Genomic DNA, 26,673 nt, shown 5'->3' with positions numbered 1-26,673 from the left:
TAACTGTAGCCAGGTACCATCTACTAATCTCAATTTTCACGTAGGACCAGCATTATAAAATGTTAATTCCAACCCCACTGGGTATCACATAAACTCCAGCTGTTACAAAACTGTGGTAGAGGATTTTTATCATGGGACAGAGAGCTAAATGCTCATAGAATTCCTATGAGTGTCAGAGCATTTACCTCATTGACCCATACTAGAACCCTCTACCATGGCTTTGTAAAAGGAGCCCAAAATTTGCAGCTACCATGCACTGTTAAGTCACAATAACTTCAAATTTTCTTGTGTTTTAGTAAAAGGGACCAGAGGCAGAATATGAATGTATTTTGAAAAAAAAAAAAAATAGGTTCATACATGCATAAAGCACATACTTGTACGAGCATTTACACTATTTTTTTGAAGCAAGCTAAATTTTTATGGCATCTATTGCCTTTGATCTGGGAGTCTATTTCAGACAGGCCCTTTGGCACCTATTCTATGACCTATCGCTAAAATTGTCTGTAGTACCTGAAGTTTGGAGAGTAGCCAATGTTATGCTGATTTTTGAAAAGGGTTCCAGGGGAGATCCAGGAAATTACAGACCAGTAAGTCTGACTTCATTGCTGGGCAAAATGGTGGAAATAATTAAAATTGTGGAACACGTAGACAAAACTGATTTAATGAGACAAAGAGAGCATGGGTTCAGCCGAGAGAGATGTTGCCTCACCAATTTGCTTGACTTCTTTCAAGGTATGAATAAACATGTGGATAAAGGTGAGCATAAGAACATAAGAAATGCCTTCACCAGAACAGACCAAGGTCCATCTAGTCCGGCGATCCGCACACGCGGAGGCCCATTTAGGTGCTCCTTGTTGGAGACCCGGATTTCCCATATCCCTCAATATGTTTTGCAAGAAGGTGTGCATCCAACTTGCGTTTGAAACCCAGAACAGTAGCCTCTGCCACCACCTCCTCTGGGAGAGCATTCCAAGCGCCCACAACTCGTTGTGTGAAACAGAACTTCCTAACATTTGTCCTGAACCTGCTGCCACTCAGTTTCAGGCTATGACCTCTTGTCCTTGTCACATCTGAAAATGTCAGTAATGCTGCTTCCTGGTTAATTTGGTCAAATCCTTTTAATATTTTAAAAGTCTCTATCAGATCCCCACGCAATCTTCTCTTTTCGAGGGTGAACAGTCCCAATCTCCCGAGGCGTTCCTTGTAGCTTAAATTCTCCATGCCTTTGACTAGTTTCGTGGCTCGCCTCTGCACCCTCTCCAACAGAATTTATCCTTCTTAAGGTATGGAGACCAGTGTTGGACATAGTATTCCAAGTGTGGTCTGACCATTGTTCTATAAAGTGGCATTATAACATCCTCCGACCTACCCGTGATCCCCTTCTTGATTATGCCTAACATCCTATTTGCTTTCTTCGCTGCCGCCGTGAGACTCACCGGTCTGTAGTTTCCTGGTTCACCTCTTGATCCTTTTTTGAAAATTGGGATGACATTTGCTATCCTCCAGTCGTCTGGTATTTGCCCGGTTCTAATTGACATGTTAGCTAAGGATTGTAATAGTTCCCCAATTTCTATCTTAAATTCCTTTAATACTCTCGGGTGGATTCCATCCGGTCCAGGGGATTTATCACTTTTTAGTCTGTCAATCTGAGAGTAAATCATGTCCAACTCCACATTTATTGTTGTTAGGCTCTCCTCTATGCCCCCGGTGAATACCCTCCCAGTGTCTGGCATTGTTGTAGTGTCCTCGTTTGTGAAGACAGAGGCAAAGAATGAATTTAACATATCGGCAACCTGTTTGTCTTCTTTGATTGACCCTATCATTCCCTGGTCGTTGAGAGGGCCCACTTTTTCTCTTGCTGATTTCCTTCCTTTTATATATCTAAAAAAGGGCTTAAAGTTTTTGTTTTCTTGCGCTATCTTTTCTTCATAGACTTTTTTGGCTTCTTTTACCGCTTTATGACACTTTTTCTGGTCGATTTTGTGACGGTTCCAGGCCTCCGTCGTTTTTTCCCTCTTCCATTGTTTAAACGAGTTCCTCTTTTTCCTTACGGCAACCTTCACCTCTTTGGATAGCCAAGCTGGTTCACTCGATGAAGTTACAGGGAAATACTTTTAAAATCAATAGGAGGAAATAGTTTAGCTCTGGAATTCATTGCCAGAAGTTGTGGATAGAGTAGCTGGATTTAAGAAAAGTTTGGACAATTTCCTGGAGGAAAAGTCCATAGTCTGTTATTGAGAAAGACATGGGAGAAGCCACTGCTTGCCCTGGATCTTTAGCATGAAATGTTGCTACTCCTTGGGTTTTGGCCAGGTACTAGGGACCTGGATTAGCTACTGTGAGACTGGGCTACTAGGCTTGATGGACCATTGGTCTCATCTAGTAAGGCAACTCTTATGTTCCTTTTTTAAAACAGGCTTAACGTGCACATTTTTAAACTATACAGTTATGCACCTTGTTATAAAATCAAGGCATTTAAAACACAACCTCAGTAACAGTGGTTGGCCAGGAGAGGCTATCACTTCATTTCCACTTTCTTCCTTCCTCAGCAGGCTTCATCACGCCACTTTAGATCATTCCTAAGCCAAACCAGCTTCATCTACATTATTTATCTCCTGAACCACAGAGCAATGCTGTGCAATTGGAACTAATGGGATATTTCTGAACTAATATTAATAACGTTATAAATTGTGTTTAATGTTTGCTGTTAGGCACTGCAATATTCTCACAAAAAGCTTTTCTGTATTATATATTGCTATATTTGTACTGCAAATAAATGTTATTTTCCTCACTTTCACAGTTATTCTTTTCTCCTGTTTCCTGTATTTTTATCACAGTAATTTGAAAACAAAACATTATCTGAAATGCAACCATTATGCTAAGAATCCTTTAATTGATCTAAATTATTTTTGTTGGTTTGTATATCTCCATTTTTTCCTGTTAGCTTTCATACCAAATGGTTTTCTCTTTTTATCCTATCTACATTATTGATACAGTGCATTCTGTGCCGAACTTTTTCTACAGAAGATAGTCATAATGCATTTGGAAATTGCTCATTAGGACTGGCAAAGAACTGACACTTATTTATTCAGGGAAGTCCACAATGATTTCTGCTACATTTGCAATGGATAGTACTGTTGAAATAGTTATGCACACAGGTTGCTTAAGGTTGAACAAGTTCCTGGAGGAAATTCCAGAAATTGCTGTTAAGACAAACATGGGGGAATACTTTTAAAACTAATAGGAGGAAATATTTATTTTACTCAGAGAATAGTTAAGCTCTGGAATGCATTGCCAGAGGTTATGGTAAGAGCGGATAGCGTAGCTTGTTTTAAGAAAGGTTTGGACAATTTCCTGGAGGAAAAGTCCATAGTCTGCTATTGAGAAAGACATGGAGGAAGCCACTGCTTGCCCTGGATTGACGGCATGGAATGCTGCTACTATTTGGGTTTACACCAGGTACTCGTGATTTGGATTGACCTCCGTGATGACAGGATACTGGGCTAGATGGACCATTGGTCTGATCCAGTAAGACTATTTTTATGTTCTTATGTTTTTACACCAATATTTTTTGGCACTGGCAGAAAAGAAATAGGTGTGAAAAAATACATACAATGTGAACAAGTATTGATATGCTATTCAGAGGATGTACATAAAAAATGACACAGTGAGTATTACCTGCAGTTAGCCATGGGTAAACTGCCAAATGGGGAGGAAAAAAACTGGTTGCCATGGATACGGGGACAAGGCCATTTACCATCCCGTGGAGTGGTGAATGGCCTCGTCCTTGCAGTTAAGTATTTTGAATGTGTTGCCTCACTTATCACTCCTCCCGAACGCGTGATCCAGCAACCCTTCCTCCCGATTGCCATGGTCCAAGCATTTCCCTCCCTCCCTTCCCCTCACCTTCAATGGCAATTTTCATTTTTCTGTCTCTGAGCAGCATGAGCCTTTAAACAAGTCACATGCAGCTGCTTGAAACTTCTCCTCTGATGCAACCGGAAATAGGAAGTTGCGTCAAAGGTGAAGTTTTAGTGCAGCCACACGTGACTTGTTTAAAGGCTCAGGCTACTCAGAAAATAAAAAAGAAAATTGCCAGCGAAGGTGAGGGAAGGGAGGAAGGGAGATGCCCAGACCATGGCAATCAGGAGGGAGGGGCCTGCTGAACTATATGAAGGGTGCTGAAGGGAAGTGGAGAAAGAGGGGGAGGGGGAGGGGAAGAGGAGAGATGAACAGATGTTGAAGGGAAAAGGGGAGGAGAAAGTGGGGAGCAGACGTTGCATGAAAATGGGTAGAAGAGAGAGGGGAAAAGATGATAAAGGAAAGTGGGGAGGGGAGGGAGGGGAGCACATACTGGATGGAAGAAGGGGATAAAGAAAAAAGGGTACATGCTGGATTGGAGAGACAGATACCAGATCTCAGGGGAGGAAAGGAGGAGAGAGATGCTAAAAACCTCCTGGGGGAGGGAAGGAAAGATGGAAGGTAAGAAGACAGAGATGCCAGCCTAGGGGGAGCATAGGGAAGAAGATGGGTGCCAGACCAATGGGAGGGGAGGGAGAGACACAGTTTCTGGTAGAAGCATAGAAATAGAGCAAATTCCATATGGAAGAGGCAGAGAGAAGGCAGACAGTGGATTTGCCACTGGGCTTGATGGACCATTGGTCTGACCCAGTAAGGCTATTCTTATGTTCTTAGAATGACGAGAAGATGAGGAAAGCCGAAACCAGACAACAAAGGTAGAAAAAAATGATATTTATTTATTTTTTTGTTTTAAGATAAAGTAGTATATTAATTGTGTTGATAAACATTTATAAGCAAAGCCCTGCCAGCTGAAGATCTCTTCCTCTAGTTCAGCAGCCAGAACTTTGATTTATAAAATGACAATTGTACAGAATATTGTTTCTTTTTAAACCTAAATAAAATAAGTTCAGTATAAAACTATTCGAGATTTGTGCAGATGGGATCAGATGGTTTGCGGGGATGGGGTGGAGATGGGGACCGAGCTCAAGGAGACAGGATGGAGATGGGCAGAAATGGGAACACCTTTTTTTCCCCGTGTCATTCTCTAGATGTACATATTCTGCTTAGAATTCTGTGAAAGTATAAACCATGTAAATTAGATCCAGTGAATCAAAGGACAGTGAAAAGGAAAACATGCCTTGCTATTTTTTTTTTTCAAAGATCCATTATGGCTCTTAATCTGGGATGGAGCTCATTTGTTTGTCTTTCATTCTCAGTACTCAGACATTTACAAGTAAACTACTAAATATAAAAGATTACAAGTTCGCTGAATCAGAAGAATCCTGGCTTTTGGTATGATTAAATTTTAATTGTATTTCTCCTTAGGGATCACTAGTAGCTAATAAGCTCAAGAAAATAGGTCTTTAAATAGCAGGAGTAGTAAAAGTCACTCCATGCACTATATTTTGATATGCTTGGTTGCCTAAGGCATCCTACTGCCAACAATTTCAAATACTCAGTTTTCATCAATGAAGCAGCTAAATAATACCAAAGCTGTCTTTAATTTTCAAATAAGTTATTGCCTAGCATTCAGTCTCCATAATTTTGTTTTATTAATTGCAAGAACCTGGCAGTTTCAACATTCTGTAATTCAACTCTATAAGAACATAAGAATAGCCTTGCTGGGTCAGACCAATGGTCTATCATGCTCAGTAGCCTATTCTCACAGTAGCTAATCCAGGTCACTAGTACATGGACAAAACCCAAAGAATACCAACATTCTGTGTTACCAATCCAGGGCAAGCAGTGGCTTCCCCCATGCATTTCTCAATAACAGACTATGGGCTTTTCCTCCAGGAAATTGTCCAAACCTTTCTTAAAACCAGCTAAGCTATCCACTCTTACCACAACCTCTGTCAACGTAATCCTGAGCTTAACTATTCTCTGAGTGAAAGAAATATTTCCTCCTATTGGTTTTAAAAGTATTTCTCTGTAACTTCATTGAGTGTCCCCTAGTCTTTGTAATTTTTGACTGAGTGAAAAATTGGTCCACTTGTACGCGTTCTACTCCTCTCAGGATTTTGTAGACTTCAATCATATCTCCTCTCAGCCATCTCTTTTCCAAGCTGAAGAGCCCTAACCTTTTTTAGTTCCATCCCCTTCATCATCTTGGTCGCTCTTCTTTGAACCTTCTCTAGTGCCGATTTATCTTTCTTGAGATAAGGAGACCAGAACTGAATCTAGGTGAGGTTGAACCATGGAGAGATACAGAGGAATTATAGCATTCTTAATCTTGTTAGCCATCCTTTTTTAAATAATTCTTAGCATTTTGTTTGCTTTTTTGGCCGCCACCGAACATTGGGCAGAAGGTTTCATCATATTGTCTACAATGACACACAGATGGACCCCCAAGGTGGACACTAGCATCTGGTAATTGTGATTTGGGTTATTCTTCTCAATGTGCTTGTGGATATACAACCAGACTAGGCTCTGATGTTCACAGATAACATTAGCCCCAGGTCCAGCTTCCCATTGTCTAAATACTCAACAGGAGTATTTCTGGGGGATATAGAGTTTTTAGTTGATAAAACGCGATACTGCCCTTGAAAGTGGCAATGCAAGTTTCATTCACTGGTTTATGATATCCATAGAGAGGGCAGGAATAGAGGCATTTAAAAAGAAGAATAGTGAACTTATCCTTCCTTGGTTGCCCTGACATGGCAAATAATTATCTCATTCTCTCCCATATTTTGCTTTGGCTGGGTAGTTATAATTTATTCATACTGCTAAGGTGCAGGGTGAGCAGTGAGGGAATATATATACTCGCAATATACTGGATTCAGAGTTGTGTGGATCCACACTTGAAGACCCCCAGTGAATTGTCTATGAAAATTGGCACTTGTTGCGCTGAAAGATGAGACCTATTTCACCAGATAATGGCACTGGGGGTAATCTAAATTGGATTACCCAATTGTGTGATTGGGGCCCAGTTGATGGGGACACTTTGTCATATGAGTCCAGATACAGTAAATGGAGACCAAAGTTAGGTGCCATTAAGAATTGTGCTAACTCCAATTTTATTTATTTATTTTTTTTAAGTTGCTTAGTACTAAGCAATCATTAAAGAATAGTGATTAGTATAGATTCCTTATGACAAAGCCTGCTGAAAACTGGCATAACTACCGATAGACAATTAATGGAAGTTGGACACGTAAATAACCCTATTCTAGAACACTGCACCCAAAATTTCTGAATGCACCTGGGCTGACCATGCCTCTCCCTTGGATTTGTCTTCCTTTTTAGTTGCATGTGAGTAGTGGCATAGCAAGGGTAGGAGATGCTTGGGGCAGTGGCACCCACACTCCTTCCGCACCCTTCCCACTCCTTCCACACACCCCCCCCATACCACACTCATGCCCCTCAGTGCATGCCCCTCGAAGACCATACCAATGCCCAGGTCAAAAAATGCTTCTGTACCCTCTGGAAACTTCGCACTATCAAACACCACTTCGACCACCTCTCCTTCCGCTTACTAGTCCAATCATTAATCTTAAGCATATTGGGCTACTGTAATATCATATACCTAGGAGCCTACAAAAACACCATCAAACGCCTAAGAATAGTACAAAATGCCGCCGTCAGCCTCATCTTCGGCCTCAAAAAATACGACCACGTTAGCCCCTATTATGCTAAACTCCACTGGCTGCCGGTGGAAGCAAGAATCACCTTTAAATTCGCTTGCCTCTGCTTCAAAACCTTAGCAGGCTCTTCACCAATCTACCTATCTGAACATCTTGAAATTGCACGCCCCTCTTGCACCCGAAACACCTTCCTGTTCTCCTTTCCCTCCCTGAAGGGCTGCCTCTACAAAAAATTCCTTGACCGATCTCTAGCATTCCAAGCGGGCAAATGGAACAAATGCCTCTCTACCCTCATCTCCAATTCCCCCCACTATCAAACATTCCGGAAACTAACCAAAACTTACCTCTTTGACAAGTTCCTCTGATTATCCCTCCCTCCTCCTCCCTTCCCTCCTGACCTCCCCCCCCCTTGTCCCTTACCGCCTCATGCAACACTGCTACCTGTTAACGCTGCTGTATCTAACTATAGCAATTGTATAGCAATTGTAACAGCTCTGAACATATAACCTAGCTGCCAAAATAACTTCATAGGATAATTACTGTCAAAAATGTAAAGGTAACTTGACCGAATATGTATCATCCAAATTGTAAATCCAAATTGTAAATCTAATATTAACGAAATTGTAACATCGCTGTAAATGTACAGTCTCTTCTTCTGTTAACCGCATAGAACTTCCGTGGTAATGCGGTATACAAGAATAAAGTTATTATTATTATCTCTTTCTCTCTCTGTGAAAGGTAAATGCCTATTCCATTTTGATGATAAGGTAGGATCTAAACATTTTCTTAGGTAGAAAAGCACATTTTATTTATTTATTTACTCAATTATTTAGCCTGTCCTCCCAAAGGAGCCCAGAACGGGTTACAAAGTACATCCACAATATAATCGAGATAGGACAAAGATTACATAATTTGCAATGTAGACCTGATAAAAAATATATCCACTAAGCAGCTCTGGTGAGAGCTGGACAGGAGGAGAGAGTGGTCGATGGTGTTGAAGGCAGCACTGAGGTCTAATAGTACCAGCAGTGTATCATTTCTTTCATCTAGGATTTTTCAGCTGTCATCTAAAATGTCCAGGAGCACTGTTTCAGTGCTGTGGTGTTTCCTGAAGCCTGATTGAAAGTTGGAGAGGGTGACGTTTGTCTCCATGAAGTATTGTACTTGCGTGAGTACTGTCTTTTCCAATATTTTTGAGATGAATGTGAGGTTTGAGACAGGTCTGAAGCTGCTTGGGTTGTCTGGGTCCATGGTTGGGTTTTTTTCAGGAGTGGTTTTACTATCTGATTTCAAGCTCTGTGGAACTACACCTGTCGTAAAGGACTCATTTATTAGGGTTAGGATAGATTCCAGGAATACTTCGTTTGTATCCAGGAATGTAGTGGAGGGACATGGGTCCAAGATTGAGATTGTGGGACGTACAGAGTTGATTATGGTTTTAGAGTCGTTGAGGGAGATCAATTTGAAACTGCTCAAGGTTTCTGTCTGGTGTGGATTGTCGAATTGAGTGGTTTGGGATGTTCGGGAGTGTTTTGGCCTCTGAGTCCAGATTTGCGCATGTCTTTGATATTTTGTTATGGAAGAAGGTGGGGAGGGATTCACTGTCTAGGTTTGTTTGCTGGGAATACATTGGACCTTAGGATGAGGAGTTTAGGTTTTTTGTTATCGAGAACATAAGAACATAAGAACTGCCTTCTCCGGATCAGACCTTCGGTCCATCAAGTCCGGCGATCCGCACACGCGGAGGCCCTGCCAGGTGTACATCTGGCTTAATTTATAGTCCACCATATCCTTATATGCCTCTCTTAAGGAGATATGCATCTAGTTTGCTCTTGAAGCCTAGGACGGTCGATTCCATCATAATCTCCTCTGGGAGGGCATTCCAGGTGTCAACCACTCTCTGAGTGAAGCAGAACTTCCTGACATTAGTCCTGAACCTGTCCCCCCTTAGCTTCATTACATGTCCTCTAGTCCGTGTCAAATTGGACAATGTAAATAATCTTCTCTGCTCTATTTTGTCGATTCCTTTCAGTATTTTGAAGGTCTCGATCATATCCCCACGCAGTCTCCTTTTCTCAAGGGAGAACAATCCTAGTGTTATAAGTCTGTCCTCGTATTCCAGTTTCTCCATACCCTTCACCAGTTTTGTTGCTCGTCTCTGCACCCTCTCCAGCAGTTTTATATCCTTCTTTAGGTAGGGAGACCAATGTTGGACGCAGTATTCCAAGTGTGGTCTGACCATTGCCCTATAAAGCGGCATTATAACTTTCTCCGATCTACTCGAGATTCCTTTCTTTATCATGCCCAACATTCTATTTGCCTTCTTTGCCGCTGCCGCGCATTGTGCCGACGGCTTCAGGGTCCTATCTATCAGTACACCCAGGTCCTTTTCTTGTTCACTCTTCCCCAGAGTTGCACCTGACATTGTATACTCGTATTCCTTATTTTTATTGCCTAAATGCATTACCTTGCATTTCTCCACATTGAACTTCATCTGCCATTTCTCCGCCCATGTTTCTAACCGACACAAGTCGCTCTGGAGTTTCTCTCTATCATCCTGCGATCTGATTGCCCGGCATAGTTTTGTATCGTCTGCAAACTTGATGATCTCACTGGATGTTCCTTCCTCCAGGTCATTGATATAAATATTAAAAAGGATCGGCCCAAGTACCGAGCCCTGGGGTACACCACTAGTCACTTTCTCCCAGTCGGAGAACTTCCCATTTATGCCCACTCTCTGCTTTCGGTTTTCCAGCCATTTGCCTATCCACCTTTGTATATCCCCCTCTATGCCATGGCTTTGTAGTTTCCTGAGAAGTCTTTCGTGTGGAACTTTGTCGAACGCTTTCTGGAAGTCCAAGTATATTATGTCCACCAGCTTCCCACTATCAAATTGCTCGTTCACGGTCTCAAAAAATTGGAGTAAATTCGTCAAACATGATTTCCCTTTCCTGAATCCATGTTGACTGGGTTTCATCAAGTCGTGTGCGTCCAAGTGCCGGACTATGCTATCCTTGATCAGTGCTTCAACCATCTTGCCAGGGACAGACGTAAGACTCACAAGTCTATAGTTGCCCGGTTCCCCTCTCGATCCTTTTTTGAAAATTGGGGTGACGTTCGCTATCCTCCAGTCGTCCGGTATCTGTCCAGTTCTGATTGTCAGGTTTGCAAGTTTTTGCAATAACTCTCCGATTTCAACCTTCAATTCCTTTAAGACTCTCGGATGAATCCCATCCGGTCCAGGGGATTTGTCACTTTTAAGTTTGTCGATCTGATAGTATATCTGGTCTAAGTCCACTTCAACTGTGGTGAGGCTGTCTTCTATTTCTCCTGCAAACACTTTCCGCTTCAGGTATTGTTGAGGTGTCCTCCTTCGTAAAGACGGACGCAAAGAAGGAATTTAGTTTGTCTGCGATTTGTTTATCTTCCTTGATGTACCCTTTTCTTCCCTGGTCGTCCAGGGGTCCCACTGCCTCTTTTGCAGGTTTTTTCCCTTTCACGTATCTAAAGAAGGGCTTGAAGTTTTTGGCCTCCTGGGCTATTTTTTCCTCATATTCCTGTTTTGCATCCCTCACCGCCTTGTGACATTTCTTCTGATCATCTTTATGTTTGTTCCAGGCTTCGGTTGTCTTTATGCATTTCCATTTTTTGAAAGAGTCCTTCTTTTCTTTTATGGCTTCCTTCACCTGTATGGTAAGCCTTGCCGGTTCTCTTTTGCTCTTTGATCTGTTTGGGATCTTGGATAGTAGAGTGGTTGCTTCATGTGTGGTTAATTTGTAGTTTTGCAGAAGGTTTTTCCAGGTGGCTTTGTCCTTGGCACTGAGAGTTTTGTGCCAAGTTTTTTCTGCTTTACTGACTGTTCATTTTTGTACTATCAGCTCTTCTTTAAACCAATGTGAAGAGAATGGTCGTGAGTTAGGTTTGGTCACCTTGACTTTTGCTAGGTTCTCATAAAGTGTTTTGATGCCTAGATGCCAGATCAGTGCCTACTCTTCTAGGGAGCAAGACATGGAATTTGTGCTTAGTTGTAATTTGGAGATGCTGCGGGAAAATGTGGTTGGGTTTACTGATTTGGTGTCGAATGTGATTGATTCCTGTGAGTTTGTTTGGTCTGCTGCCTCTTTGACTTTGGTGTGCAGGCTGAACATGATTATATGGTGGTCAGTCCAGGGGACCATGATGTTTGTTGGCGAGGATGATTTCTGGTCAGTTTGTGGATCATCTGGGAGAAAGATTAGGTCCAGTGTGTTTCCAGAGGAGTGAGTGGGAGAGGTGACTTGTTGAGAGAGTCCCAGATCTGACAGTGTTTTGATGAAATCTTGTGAGGCACCCATGACTTCTGGGTAGTCTGCGAAGTTCAGGTCACCTAGGACTATGATTTGTTTATGGTTTACAGACAGATTGCTTATAATGGTTAGCATTATATATATATTATAATGGTTCTTTGAGAGCAGACATAAGGGAGGAAGGTGCTCTGTAGATTAGGATGACCGTGATTTTTTTTGTTGTGGCCTATTGAGGAAACGAGATCTGGTAGTGTGATGGATTGTATTTGGCGTGAGTTTAACTTGAACTTGGGGATCACTGCCACCCCTCCCCCTCTCTTGTTGTGGCGGGAGCATGCCAGTGCTTTGTAGCCTTGAAGGCATAATGCACCCAAGGTGGCTCCATCGTTGTCTTTGAGTTGTTTTATAGATTTTAGGTAGTATATCTTCTTCAATAAGTTAATGGAAGCAACATTTTATTATTTTCCCCTTTATCCCTTTAATACCATAACAACTTTTTCCAGGTTTATTGGTCACAAATCATAAATAACTTTGTTCAACATACAGTAGAGAAATTGCTATCTATCTATTTTTCACATAATGCTATATCTGATAGATGCTAAAAGTTAGTCCTAACAAAGGTTTTCTTAACAATACCAAAATGTCTTCCAGGTATACATAAAAATTTACTATAAACTACAGCTTCATAGTTTTGTCACCGAACTGATATTTAAACTAGCCCCCAGTTTTGCCAATTTGTTGCACATGGTCTTTGATTTAATATGAGTCATAGTGTGATCCTGTGCTGCCTTTCATCTTAAATTTCATATCCTTAGTTGACAACCAGACGTCTGATCTTAAAGAGAAGATCTTTAATTAGCCTACAGGGATGGAAAAGCATATTTAAAGGTCACGTTAACCTCTCTCAAACTTTTTGCCTTTGAACTGTTCTCATGGAATAAATATTTAGAAAAGTTTCCTTTCCTCAGTAGAAGGCACAAAATGACTTTTCTGCTTACATTTTGCACACTTATCCTATAAAACTTACAGTTTCCTAATAAATAGAATATAGAAACTTGAATTGAAATGTCCAGGTTGGGATGTATAAAATTCCAGTAGTGCTTTAGAAAGATCTGCATGTTAATTGTGCAGAGTAGCTCAGTAAAAGAGGGGAGGAACTGTGCCTGCTGTCTGCTCAGAAGAGCTAAGTGGTAGGCACAGCTCTTCCCCCATCTCTCCTGTAACAGGCTCCTTCCTTCTCCTGCTGCCATTGCTCTTCCCTGCTGGCTCATCTGATCCAGGTTCTGGAGCCACAATCAGCTGAGCTGGAAGACACACAGGAACTGCCAATATGCTGAGCCAGCATGGGAAAAGCAGAGCTGTGATGAGCTGACCTGGTGGGTTTTAAACCCCTCCTGGCTCATAAGCGTTGCTCTCATCAATCATGACAATCTGTTTTTTTCCAGAGGCCAAATAAATTATTTGCTTAAAGATCCAGTATGCAGGAGAGTTTGACCAGAACTGATGTTTAAAGAGCTCTTTCCCAGGTGGAGACCTATTCCCCTCCGTTTTGTTCTCTACCTCCTATTACTCATAAGCAGCGGAACACTTTTTTGTTTGGGGGGCCCAAAAGCTCCACACTAGACCCCACCCCAGACCTGCCTAAGCTCCTCCCCAAACCTTACCCCCATAATAGTACTAATTGTAAACACCATTTATTCCATTCATTTTTTATATATACACAATATAATCTTATTAATAATACACAATGGTAACCACAAAATTAAACTACACAAAGTGCACTCTTTTTCCCCTCCCCACCACTGCACAGCATTTCTTCCTCTCTACTCCACCCCCATGTGCAACGTCTTCCTCTCTCTCTCTCATTCCCTCCCTTGCTGCAAAGGGAGTAGGGAAAGAGGGAGAGGGATCCAGGGTGCCTCTCTCCCATTCCCTCTACTGCAACATCCAATATTTCTCCCTTTCTTATCCCCCGGACTGTGTGCAACCTCTTTTGCTCCTGCCCACCAGCCCCATGTCCAATATTTCTGCTTCTATCACCCCTCTACAGCTCCATGCCACATCTCTTTCTCCATTCCCTCCACCACCATGTCCAATATTCCTCCCTCTTGCATCTATTTCCATCTGTCCCACTGTTTCCTCTCCACAACCACATCCAACATTTCTCCCTCTTACCTCTCTACCTCCCTCCTCTCCCATCACCATGTCCAATAATTCTCCTCTTTCTTCTTTTCCCCATGTACACCATCTCTTTCCCTCTCACTCACACCCATGTTTAACAATTCTCCCTTTCTATTCCCTCCCCCACCTCAGCATCTCTTTTCTCCATCCTTCCATCTTATGTCCCAAGTTCATGCCCTCTCCCAAGAGTGTGTACCTGTATTCTTGCTGGCTCTAAAACATCCAAGTAGGTCTCCTCATCATTCTTTCCAGCTGCACTTCTTTTTTCATAAAGCCATAGGCAGCAGCAGGAGAGTATAGCTAGAGATCCTGGTGTGCTCCCAAATATGACATCTCTCACGTCTCAGTCCCCAATTCATATTGCCTCTGCCTTTTCCTAACCATATCTTCTCGTCCTTCTTTATTATCTCTGAGTTGTCCATCTCTCCCTCTCCCTTCTGTCCCCTCCCTGAATCTCCCTCCCTACTTGTTGGCACTCTGTAACGTGCCCCTGCCGGCATCTGCTCCTCTCCCCCCCCCCATCTGTTCACTCGCCTGCCATGTTTAACTTCATGGAAAAGCACTGTGCCACGCTGCTGCAGGCTTCAGTGTCTTCTCTCCACTGCGGCCAGTCCTGCAGTGGGCGGGTGAGCAGACAGGAGGGAGGAGGGGGGGGAGGAGTAGATGCCGGCAGGGGCACGTTAGAGAGGCATGCTGGCCGGTAGCAAGCTCCTAGCCTTGCAAGAAGTGGGGGTTCCCCCCCACACACACACTGGATCACCTAAAGAAGGGGCAATTTTGGGGAGGCTATGGCCCTTATGCCCTCCACCCCACCCGTTCAGACACCTATGCTCATACTACATTATGTTGTCTTTTAAAAATTGGCTTCTTTTTGTACCTTTCATATAGGCTCCCTTTTTATAAATTTAACCCCCACACCACCCCCCTTTACTGGCAAGTTTATTTTAAACACGAGTAAAATCTTTAGTGATATCCAGATAGGAAGCAACACCTGCACTCACCTATTCCATTTTTGCAACCTCATGAAAGAATTCAATCATGCTTGCTTGATACAATACATTATTCTATGCAAATTGCAGTCCAAAAAACACTAATTTTTCCATTGTCGCTCCAACTTTATGGAACGCCATGTCATCTCAACTCTGCCTTGAAAATTTACTCTACAAATTCAAGATTAAACTAAAAACGTTTTTATTCCATGACACATACCATAGCATTTAAATATTTCTTCTCCGAGCTAGCAAACTAAATATGAACTGCTTTTAAGAAGCAATCCCCTTTCCTGATGTTATATCCTCCCCTCTCTTCCTCTCTTTTTAATTTGTTTTTTTTTTAAATGATGCAATTATTAACTTTCCCTTCCTCCTTCACCCTCAAGTTCATGTTCGTATTTGTAATTTGTCCATTTAATGTTCACATTTCCCCTCCGCTTAAAATAATTTATTTTAACCTTTCATTTATAACATTGTAAACCGGCCAGGTGCTTGGCGATGGTCGGTATATTAAAATTAATAAACTTGAACTCAGAGGTGCAAACAAACAATCCAAGAAACATTTTTTAATTAAGTACATGCACAAAAATACTTTATTAATAATAATAATAATAATAACTTTATTTTGTATATTGCAATATCAGAAGTAATTCAGAGTGGTTTATAGAGGAAAAGACTGTACACAGACAACAATGTTACAGAGAATCTTGTCAATTACATTGGTAGAGTAGTTGGATATGCGATAAGTAGATCAGAGATACAAGACAGGGAGGAGTCAGAGAAATTTGTCAAAGAGATAGGTTTTGATTGATTTCCTGAAGGCTTGGTAGGAGGGTGTGTTAGAAATGAGGGTGGTTAGACATTTATTCCATTTGCCAGCTTGGAATGACAGTGTTCTATCAAGGAATCTCTTGTAGATACAGCCTTTCAGGGAGGGGAAGGCCAACAGGTAGGTGTTACTTGTGCAGGAGGTGCCTGGAAATGCAAAATGGTGCGACAGGTAGATTGGGGATGAACCTGTTATGGTTTTGAAGCAAAGGCAGGCAATTAAGTCCAAAATTAATACAAATAAGCAAAGTTTGTGGTTGTTAAAGCCTTTCTTCAGTATTTTGAGTGTCGTCCTTTGTTGTCAAGTACAGCTTGGAATGGCATCAAATGGCATAGCTGTCGGCAGTATTCCGGTGTGATCTGAGTTGTCCACACCTGTTTTATTTTGTTCTGCAGATCTTCTAGTGATGTTGGATGCATGTCAGCTGGAAGGAAAAGACCTGCTCTCAATTCTGGGAACTATCTTAAACCTGCGGGCTTTCAAAGTTTGCACTAATTGATTAATATTGGTTAGATACACCAGGAATCTCTAGATATTTAATAAATAGCTGGGGATGGCTATCAGTTCATGGGAACTTGTTGGCAGAAAGTCAAAAGTTCACCAGGGCATATCAGGTATAAAGCACCCAAGAGTGCATGCAAGGTTACCCATAAACATTATTTAAAGCCACCCACTAGCTTAAAAAAACAATTAATATGTTAAAAATTCTAATAAACATAAATTCAAATGTGCAAAGATTGAAGATAATAATAATAAAGTGCCCAAAGTGTCAGGTGCAAAATCACATCGTTCCTGAATTTCAAAAAGCACACTAAGTGCAAAATCACTTGCCTCGAGAAACCAAGAAATCACATTTGTCCAATAAATTTAAAATACCATCTGCAAGAACTTATCTGAGAAGCCACCAACATCCATCTAGTAATAGGGTCTGTTGTCTGGGAGTGCCAAATGATTGCCCTACAGAGCCCCATTTTGTTTCCTTCTTCAGGGGCAAACTCAGGGATGTCTCCCACTGAAAACTAAATCAAGCACTACTCCTCTGAAGCGCGGCTCATACTAGAGTGAAATGAGTATTCATAAATGCTCAGGAGAGTTCTGAGAGGCCCCGCCTACCCACTAATCCAGTCCAAAGAGAGGAGGCATAGGACACTGAGCTCCTCCTACCAACCAATCAATCTACAAGGGCAGGAGGAAACAAAGAGTCACAGCTGGCCTTTATCCAATTAGCATGTTTAAGGCTTCCAAAGGGTAGATAGACAGCCCTCTTGTCTAATCCAAGATGAAAAAAAATAGTTTAACAAAAAGGGCAACCTCACTAACATTGAAAAAAATGTAATAGGTCAAAGAAAGGGAAAAAAGGGGAGAAAGTGAAAAAATAACCACACAATTGAGAGCAGGTTTTTTCCTTCCAGTTTACATGTTGTGATCCCTCTCATGTAGAGTAGGCTTTTACTTATTTTGGATGCATGTTAGCCACAGCTCTCTTCAATATCACCCATGGACTGAGATCAAGAGAGTTTCCAGGCCATGGAGCCAGTAAATGATATCCAGATGACGCTATCCATGCTTTAACTACTTTATTTGAATGGCATGGTACTTCATCATGCTGAAAATGCTGAAAATGATTGGTACCATGTATGGACATGAGTACTGGTAACTTGTCTTTCAGAACCTGCAGATAAACTGGCCCCATCATGGTTATGTTTCTAGGCATCATCCAGATTCTAGCTTGTCTACGTGCTGAAATTGCACCCCAAACCATAACTTTTTCGCACTGCTTTACTGTAGGCATCACATATTTTGCACTGTAGCTTTGTTTTGTAGGTCTCCAAACCCTCCCACTGTAATTATTAAACTAAATGAAGTTAAAAAAAAAAAAATTATAGACCACCTTTCCAAAGGTGGCTCACAATATAAACATATATAATAAAAAACATAAAATACATATAAAACAAACAAGATAAGCGACCAGCACTTTCATCAAAACAAGTTTCTTAATGCCCATATTTCATTTTGCAAAATAAATGCCTCAAGATTCTTTGCATTCTAATGTGCAAAGGTAGCCAGTTCCATTCCTGAGGGACCCTACAGGAAAACACAGTTGCACATGAGATACTCAATCTCAATTCTCTTACCGATGGCACAAACAAATCACCATGATGGACAGAATGCAACTTGGATAAAAGGGCATAAGCTTCAATAATGCCCACCAAACTTGCGAGAGCCAAAATGTTCAAACATAGATAGACCATCACCAGAAGTCTAAAGTATATACGATCTTCCAATTTCAACCAGTATAACTTCACATAATTCTGTAACATGTTCAGGTGACTTCATTGCTAAACATCACTTTCTCCCAAGCTGCAGACTTCCAGCTTCTGTATTTGTTGCAAAACTGAAGACGATCGGCAATGTTCTTGGCAGACAAAGAAGGGTTTTTTTTGCTGGATGACATGACTTCAGACCACCTTCAAACAATCTGCGACAAATTGTCCATCTGCTCAGGTTCTGAAGGTGAAATGGTAAGCGAGAACAGAGTCAGGTGGCATTGATATGAGGAGATAACTTTGCAGTCATTACAATTTTCCGATCATCCCGGCTAGTTGATGCACAAGGATGACCACTCCATTGCCTGGAACCAAAGAATTCAGTATCTCTTACATGTTCAAGTGTAGCATACACCACTCCAAGTGACATTTTCAATGATGATGCAATTCTACGATATGAGAGACCTTCATTTCATAAATCAGTAACCTGTTCCCGGGTTTCAGGACTGAGTACCGTATTTTCACGCAAATAACGCGCACCCGTATAAAACGCGCACACGGGTATAGCGCGCAGAAATCACGATGATATGTACAAAAACTTTGGTATACCGCGCTCACGGGTATACCGCGCATGCTGCCCGACGCTCCTTTCGCCAGCCCTGACTTTCCGTGCGCTGTCCCGACTCTCCGTTCACCCCCCCTGACTTCCGTGCACTGTCCCCCCTTGAAGGTCTGTCCCCATCCTGAAAGCCTGATGCCCCCCCCGACGTCCGATACATCCCTCCCCCCGAAGGACCGCCGACTCCCCCAACAATATCGGGCCAGGAGGGAGCCCAAATCCTCCTGGCCACGGCGACCCCCTAACCCCACCCCGCACTACATTACGGGCAGGAGGGATCCCAGGCCCTCCTGCCCTCGACGCAAACCCCCCTCCCCCCAACGACCGCCCCCCCAAGAACCTCCGACCGCCCCCCCAGCCGACCCGCGACCCCCCTGGCGACCCCCACGGCCCCCCTACCCCCCTTCCCCGTACCTTTGGTAGTTGGGCCAGAAGGGAGCCCAAACCCTCCAGGCCACGGCGACCCACTAACCCCACCCCGCACTACATTACGGGCAGGAGGGATCCCAGGCCCTCCTGCCCTCGACGCAAACCCCCCTCCCCCCCAACGACCGCCCCCCCAAGAACCTGCGACCGCCCCCCCAGCCGACCCGCGACCCCCCTGGCGACCCCCACGACCCCCCCACCCCTCTTCCCCGTACCTTTGGTAGTTGGCCGGACAGACGGGAGCCAAACCCGCCTGTCCGGCAGGCAGCCAACGAAGGAATGAGGCCGGATTGGCCCATCCATCCTAAAGCTCCGCCTACTGGTGGGGCCTAAGGCGCGTGGGCCAATCAGAATAGGCCCTGGAGCCTTAGGTCCCACCTGGGGGCGCGGCCTGAGGCACATGGTCGGGTTGGGCCCATGTGCCTCAGGCCGCGCCCCCAGGTGGGACCTAAGGCTCCAGGGCCTATTCTGATTGGCCCACGCGCCTTAGGCCCCACCAGTAGGCGGAGCTTTAGGATGGATGGGCCAATCCGGCCTCATTCCTTCATTGGCTGCCTGCCGGACAGGCGGGTTTGGCTCCCGTCTGTCCGGCCAACTACCAAAGGTACGGGGAAGGGGGGTGGGGGGGTCGTGGGGGTCGCCAGGGGGGTCGCGGGTCGGCTAGGGGGGCGGTCGGAGGTTCTTGGGGGGGGCGGTCGTTGGAGGGAGGGGGGTTTGCGTCGAGGGCAGGAGGGCCTGGGATCCCTCCTGCCCGTAATGTAGTGCGGGGTGGGGTTAGGGGGTCGCCGTGGCCAGGAGGGTTTGGGCTCCCTTCTGGCCCGATATTGTCGGGAAGTCGGCGGTCCTTCGGGGTGGGGGTGAGAGTGGTCCTGCCGGGGGGGGGGATGTATCGGACGTCGGGGAGTCGGCCGGGCAAGAGGGCTTGGGCTCCCTCTTGCTCCGATCGTGGATGCGGGTGCGGGTGGGAGCGCGTGCGAGCGGTCGTTCGGGGTGGGGGTGCGAGCGGTCCTGCTGGGGGGGTGAATCGGGCGTCGGGCGGGAACTATGTTTTAAAACTTTTGTATACCGCGCTCACGCATATAACGCGCGAGGGGTATGCGCGGTAGGTAAAAACGCGTATAACGCGCGCGTTATATGCGTGAAAATACGGTACTGCTCCTCTTTTTGGCATATTTCTGCAAATGAAACAAACTAAAATAGAATACATTTTAAAATAAAACACATTTGTATCCTAAAACATCAGAAATCTCAATTAAGATTGGCTAGAAATACAATTACTGTGTGTTCGATTACAGTTCACAGTTATTAAATAATTAATTAATTAATTAATTAATTACTAAAAATAAAAATAATTAGAGAAATTATTAATAACTTTATTTTTTCTATACTGCCACAATCTTATGACTTCTAGGCGGTTTACAGTGAAGAGAGCTGGACAATCAGCAAATTACAGAATACAAATAGCGAAGATGTCATAGTACAGTCAGAGAATTACAGAATATAATTAGTAAAAATATACATATTTCTCAAGTTATCAGCATGGTGTTAATCATTTTAAAATGGCATCTGATCAGGAGATAAATCTATTGAACAGTGCTGTCTTAATTTCTTTCTGAAATGCGCCGTAGGTCAACCTAGCTCTGTTGCCGATCAATACTGGAGGGGTCCATCGCCGTTTGGAAAAAAACAATGTTGATGCCCTCCTTCATTGGGCCACCCTGACCATTTCGGGCCCTAGGCATGTGCCTACTGGGCCTATTGGTTAATCCTGCCCTAGGAATGTGGCAGCAATGCTGTCTGTGGCAGGGGCTAAGCTTTGGAATGTGCTGCCTGGATTTTACGATTTTGTGCTGTGAGGTTGAATTTCAAGAAAATGTTGAAAAACGCAACTGTTTGGCAATGCCTTCCTGTGTTAATTTTGTTGAAACCCGGTCTGCAATCATCTGTTATTGAACTTAAGTTGGTTTGTGTGTAATTCTGTAAACCGCATAGTTAATATGCAGTATATAAATTTTTTTATAATAAAATAATAATATAATCAACACAGGTAAATACCTACCAATACTGGCATTCGCATCACTCCTTATATAAACATCACTAAATAAAGACACATAACACTTAGTGATGGCAAAGCATGGGCTGCAGCTTTATTAAACTTATCCATCCATGAATTCATATCAACATAACATTTTCATACAAAAATAATTTGGTGTAGCTTAACAACCATAAACCTTGGAGCTATTCGGTGCCGAACGAGCTCAACTCACAAAACTCAAACCCCTTGATGCTAATCGGTGTCGAATTAGCTCAGCTCACCAAATTCATCACATTCCAGCAAACCCCACTTCCCCCAGCATGACTCGCGGGGTCGCAGAATCATGCCGGCCACCCATGGCGGTTCCGCACATGAGCGGACTAAGCACATATAATACATAACTTCATAAGCCACACTGTCCACCATTCACCCCCATAACACATTTCCGCAAAAGCTGCGACCAACCCATCCACTACACACCAAAATCCAACACCAAAAAACTGGGAGGGCGGGCAGGGAACAAATTTAACCCTGCCTACCCACCTCTTCCCACACTCCCACCCTTCCCAAAAATGATTTAACCCGCCAAAATCACCCTTAATCCCACACAATTCCTCTACCAATCACCCTTCTCCCTTCCTAACAACCAATCCTCCTGTCCTAGCACCCCGACAACCAATCCCTGCCACCCTCCAGCTCCCACTACCAACCTTCACCATCTATCCCCCCACCCCCAGCCCACTGTAACTACTGTATAAGGGTTCGCTCAGCCACTGTTATCAGCTTACAGCTAAACTGTAAGCTCCCAAAAGTGAACAGTAATAACTGTAGTATGAATTTTTCAGAAATGGTAGCATCAACACACATATTTTATGAAAGATTTAAATTCACTCACCTGTGTTCTGATGGGTTTAGTCCGGAATTTCTTCGAAAAACACTGACCTATCACAAAGTTTACACTGAAACATGCTTTCAAGTAAACACACATTTACTGAAGAACACCAGGAAGTAAAATAGACCATTAAAGCCTTAGAGCTCCTTTTACTAAGGTGTGGTAAGCATTTTAGTGCATGCTAATCACGCGCTAAATGCTAATGCATGCTTGTTAGTCTATGGATGCATTAGCGTTTAGTACATGCGTAGATTTAGCACACGGTAAACATGCGTTAAATCGCTTAGCGTACCCTAGTAAAACAGAGGATAAGTTTCCTTTGCACACTTGCTAGATCTATAACTTGTGACTGGCTGTTCACAAACCTTTGCTCCCCACTGTATTTTCTTTTTTATATCATGGCGTATTGAATTTCATAAACACTTATTTTAATATACTGCAACTTCTTTTATTTAGTAGAAGTTAGAGCATGCATTTACCCACTGAAAGCAGAAAACAATGGGACCCCTTTACTAAATGTGGTAAGAAATATCCCATACTCTCCCAAATTAAGCCACAAACATTAGGGGAAGGAGTAAGTAAATAGCAGTGTTTTTTTCAATAAGAAATAAGGGGGAAAATAAAACAGTTAACAAGATAACTATCCTGTTACATTAGTCACCAATGATAGCTAAAATCCCTAAGGGATCCTTTTACCAAGCTATGATATGCATTAATGCATGTTCATTTCAACTTCAAAAGGCATGATGTGGATTTGCTGAGGTGTCTCAAGGTAGGTGTCCCTAGGCAGGGAAATGTCCATTCTAAAAAAAAAAAAAACCCATCCAAAATGTGTTTGGTTGTTTTTTTGAGAATGGCCTACCTGTACATTCAGGAGTTTAATTGACAAACTGCTACTATATTTACCTTTAAGCCCTATTCTAAAAAAAAAAAAAAAAATTGCCCAAGTCCCAAACACCCAAAATAAGGCCTTTTAGACATGGGAGGGACCAGTCCTTCACCTAAAAGCATGATTCTCTAACTGGCGTCTGTCATAAGCGCCGGTTAGAGAAACGTGGAACCATCACCCTACCCCCTGCAATGATTACGGCAGGAGGGATGCCCAGGTCCTCCTGCCCGAAGCCGTCACAACCGGGGGGAATGTTCCCCGGCAGGAAATACGCCCAATCTCTCCTGCCGCAATAACCAGAACCCTCCCCCAATGTTCCTCCGCAGGAGAGATGCCCAGTCCCTCCTGCCCCCCCCCCCAATGTTTTCCTGAAGGAGGGATACCCAATCCCTCCTGTTGATACCCCCTACCCCCAAAAGGAATAGCAGGCCTACCCCTTTCTGATGCATCAAGGGATGCACCAGGTAGGTGCCTAAGGGCCTGATAGGCCCAGGTACTTAAGGCCCCTCCTGTAGAAGGATCCTTAGGCATCTGAGCCAACCAGAGTATTGGGCCTATCTCCCAGTGCATTCTGGGATGCACTGGGAGTGGCCTAAGATTTCAATTAGCCAGATCCCTTAGGCTACCCCCATAGGAGGGGCCTAAGGGATCTGGCCAAACAGAATCTTAGGCCACTCTCAGTGCATCCCAGAATGCGCTGGAAGATGGGCCTAACATTCCAGTGGGAGTGTTGGGATCCAGGTGGGGTTGGAGGAGACCTGGTATGAGTGGTATGGGGTGGTGGAGTCCGGATGGGGGGTGAACTCTCAGGGGGGTGGGGGGCTCTGGGATGGTGAGAGTGAACTTTTTGGGGTGTCTAGCGGTTGGTTGACAATTGCGCCAAGTGACACCATTTATAGAATCAGGCACAAGGTGGCCATAACAACACAGAAAATTGTGCTCATAACACAGACCAAGCTTTGTGCTAAACCTCACTCCACTATTACCGTATTTTCACGCATATAACGCGCGCGCTATACGCGTTTTTACCTACCGCGCATACCCCTCGCGCGTTATATGCGTGAGCGCGGTATACAAAAGTTTTAAAACATAGTTCCCACCCCGCCCGACGCCCGATTCACCCCCCCCCAGCAGGACCGCTCGCACCCCCACCCCGAACGACCGCTCGCACTCGCTCCCACCCGCACCCGCATCCACGATCGGAGCAAGAGGGAGCCCAAGCCCTCTTGCCCGGCCGACTCCCCGACGTCCGATACATCCCCCCCCCGGCAGGACCACTCGCACCCCCACCCCGAACGACCGCTCGCACGCGCTCCCACCCGCACCCGCATCCACGATCGGAGCAAGAGGGAGCCCAAGCCCTCTTGCCCGGCCGACTCCCCGACGTCCGATACATCCCCCCCCCGGCAGGACCACTCGCACCCCCACCCCGAAGGACCGCCGACTTCCCGACAATATCGGGCCAGAAGGGAGCCCAAACCCTCCTGGCCACGGCGACCCCCTAACCCCACCCCGCACTACATTACGGGCAGGAGGGATCCCAGGCCCTCCTGCCCTCGACGCAAACCCCCCTCCCCCCCAACGACCGCCCCCCCCCAAGAACCTCCGACCGCCCCCCAGCCGACCCGCGATCCCCCTGGCGACCCCCACGACCCCCCCACCCCCCTTCCCCGTACCTTTGGTAGTTGGCCGGACAGACGGGAGCCAAACCCGCCTGTCCGGCAGGCAGCCAACGAAGGAATGAGGCCGGATTGGCCCATCCATCCTAAAGCTCCGCCTACTGGTGGGGCCTAAGGCGCGTGGGCCAATCAGAATAGGCCCTGGAGCCTTAGGTCCCACCTGGGGGCGCGGCCTGAGGCACATGGGCCCAACCCGACCATGTGCCTCAGGCCGCGCCCCCAGGTGGGACCTAAGGCTCCAGGGCCTATTCTGATTGGCCCACGCGCCTTAGGCCCCACCAGTAGGCGGAGCTTTAGGATGGATGGGCCAATCCGGCCTCATTCCTTCGTTGGCTGCCTGCCGGACAGGCGGGTTTGGCTCCCGTCTGTCCGGCCAACTACCAAAGGTACGGGGAAGGGGGGTGGGGGGGTCGTGGGGGTCGCCAGGGGGGTCGCGGGTCGGCTGGGGGAGCGGTCGGAGGTTCTTGGGGGGGGCGGTCGTTGGGGGGGAGGGGGGTTTGCGTCGAGGGCAGGAGGGCCTGGGATCCCTCCTGCCCGTAATGTAGTGCGGGGTGGGGTTAGGGGGTCGCCGTGGCCAGGAGGGTTTGGGCTCCCTTCTGGCCCAACTACCAAATGTACGGGGAAGGGGGGTGGGGGTTCATGGGGGTCACCAGGGGGGGTCGCGGGTCGGCTGGGGGGGCGGTCGGAGGTTCTTGGGGGGAGGCAGTCATTGGGGGGAGGGGGGTTTGCGTCGAGGGCAGGAGGGCCTGGGATCCCTCCTGCCCGTAATGTAGTGCGGGGTGGGGTTAGGGGGTCGCCGTGGCCAGGAGGATTTGGGCTCCCTCCTGGCCCGATATTGTTGGGGAGTCGGCCGTCCTTCGGGGGGAGGGATGTATCGGACGTCGGGGGGGGGGGCATCAGGCTTTCAGGATGGGGACAGACCTTCAAGGGGGGACAGTGCACGGAAGTCAGGGGGGGTGAACGGAGAGTCGGAAAGTCAGGGTGGGCGAAAGGAGCGTCGGGCAGCATGCGCGGTATACCCGTGAGCGCGGTATACCAAAGTTTTTGTACATATCATCGTGATTTCTGCGCGCTATACCCGTGTGCGCGTTTTATACGGGTGCGCGTTATTTGCGTGAAAATACGGTACATTGCACATATAAATGGACTAGCAACTTGGCATGATTTTTAATTTAAGGAGATTCTGTTAAGCTTATCATTAAGCAACCAATGTGTGGTTGAATCAAGGCACAAGTTTAAGGAATTCAGACCAGGGAAAGTAGGATTTGTGTAATTTATAAGTTGAATGTTGTCAAGGTAAATATAAATGTTAATTGTAGATGCTTGAATAAGGGCTGCTGAAAAGGCCATAAAAATGTTAAAGAAAGAAAATGAAAATATTGGAGAGTTCAGAAGTATGTCCGCATGAAAAAAAAAACAATCCCTCTTCATTTTCAAATCCTAGCTGAAAGATTACCCTTCTATTCTTTTTTCATCATGTTCATTGGGTTTCTAGCTGTCTTCCAATTAGAGATGATCAAATAGTTTGCAGTTTGATAATTAAAAACAAGGCCTCCACCAGCCTGTTTAGATCTCCTCTTTCATTTCATTGTAATAGTTTATGATATTTTTTCATGCTGCTTCTTTAAAATTAAATTTGTTGTATTTTGCACTATTTCTCAAGATTGCAACCTTTTGTCAGATGGAAAACAGCCTCATGCATTTTTTTTTTCGCCAGAAACTTTTCACGATGCAGAAGTTGGCACTATACACATCCCTTCATTTACAATAAAGCAGGTGTTTCATTTTTTAGATGTGCAATAATATTACACTCAAAAATGTAATATATTCTAAAAATGGCAAAGAAGTGATTTGATTCTGAGAAATTAATGTGATAAATACTTATTTACCACTGGGATAGTAAGTTGCAACAATTAGCTTTACAGCAAGTGCTTTATCAGCTCTCTTATGAATGCACAGTGGCACAAATGATCATAG

Source organism: Geotrypetes seraphini, chromosome 1 (assembly GCF_902459505.1).
Source record: "Geotrypetes seraphini chromosome 1, aGeoSer1.1, whole genome shotgun sequence".
NCBI classification, from domain to species: Eukaryota; Metazoa; Chordata; class Amphibia; order Gymnophiona; family Dermophiidae; genus Geotrypetes; species Geotrypetes seraphini.
Note: the sequence above shows the minus strand (reverse complement) of the source record.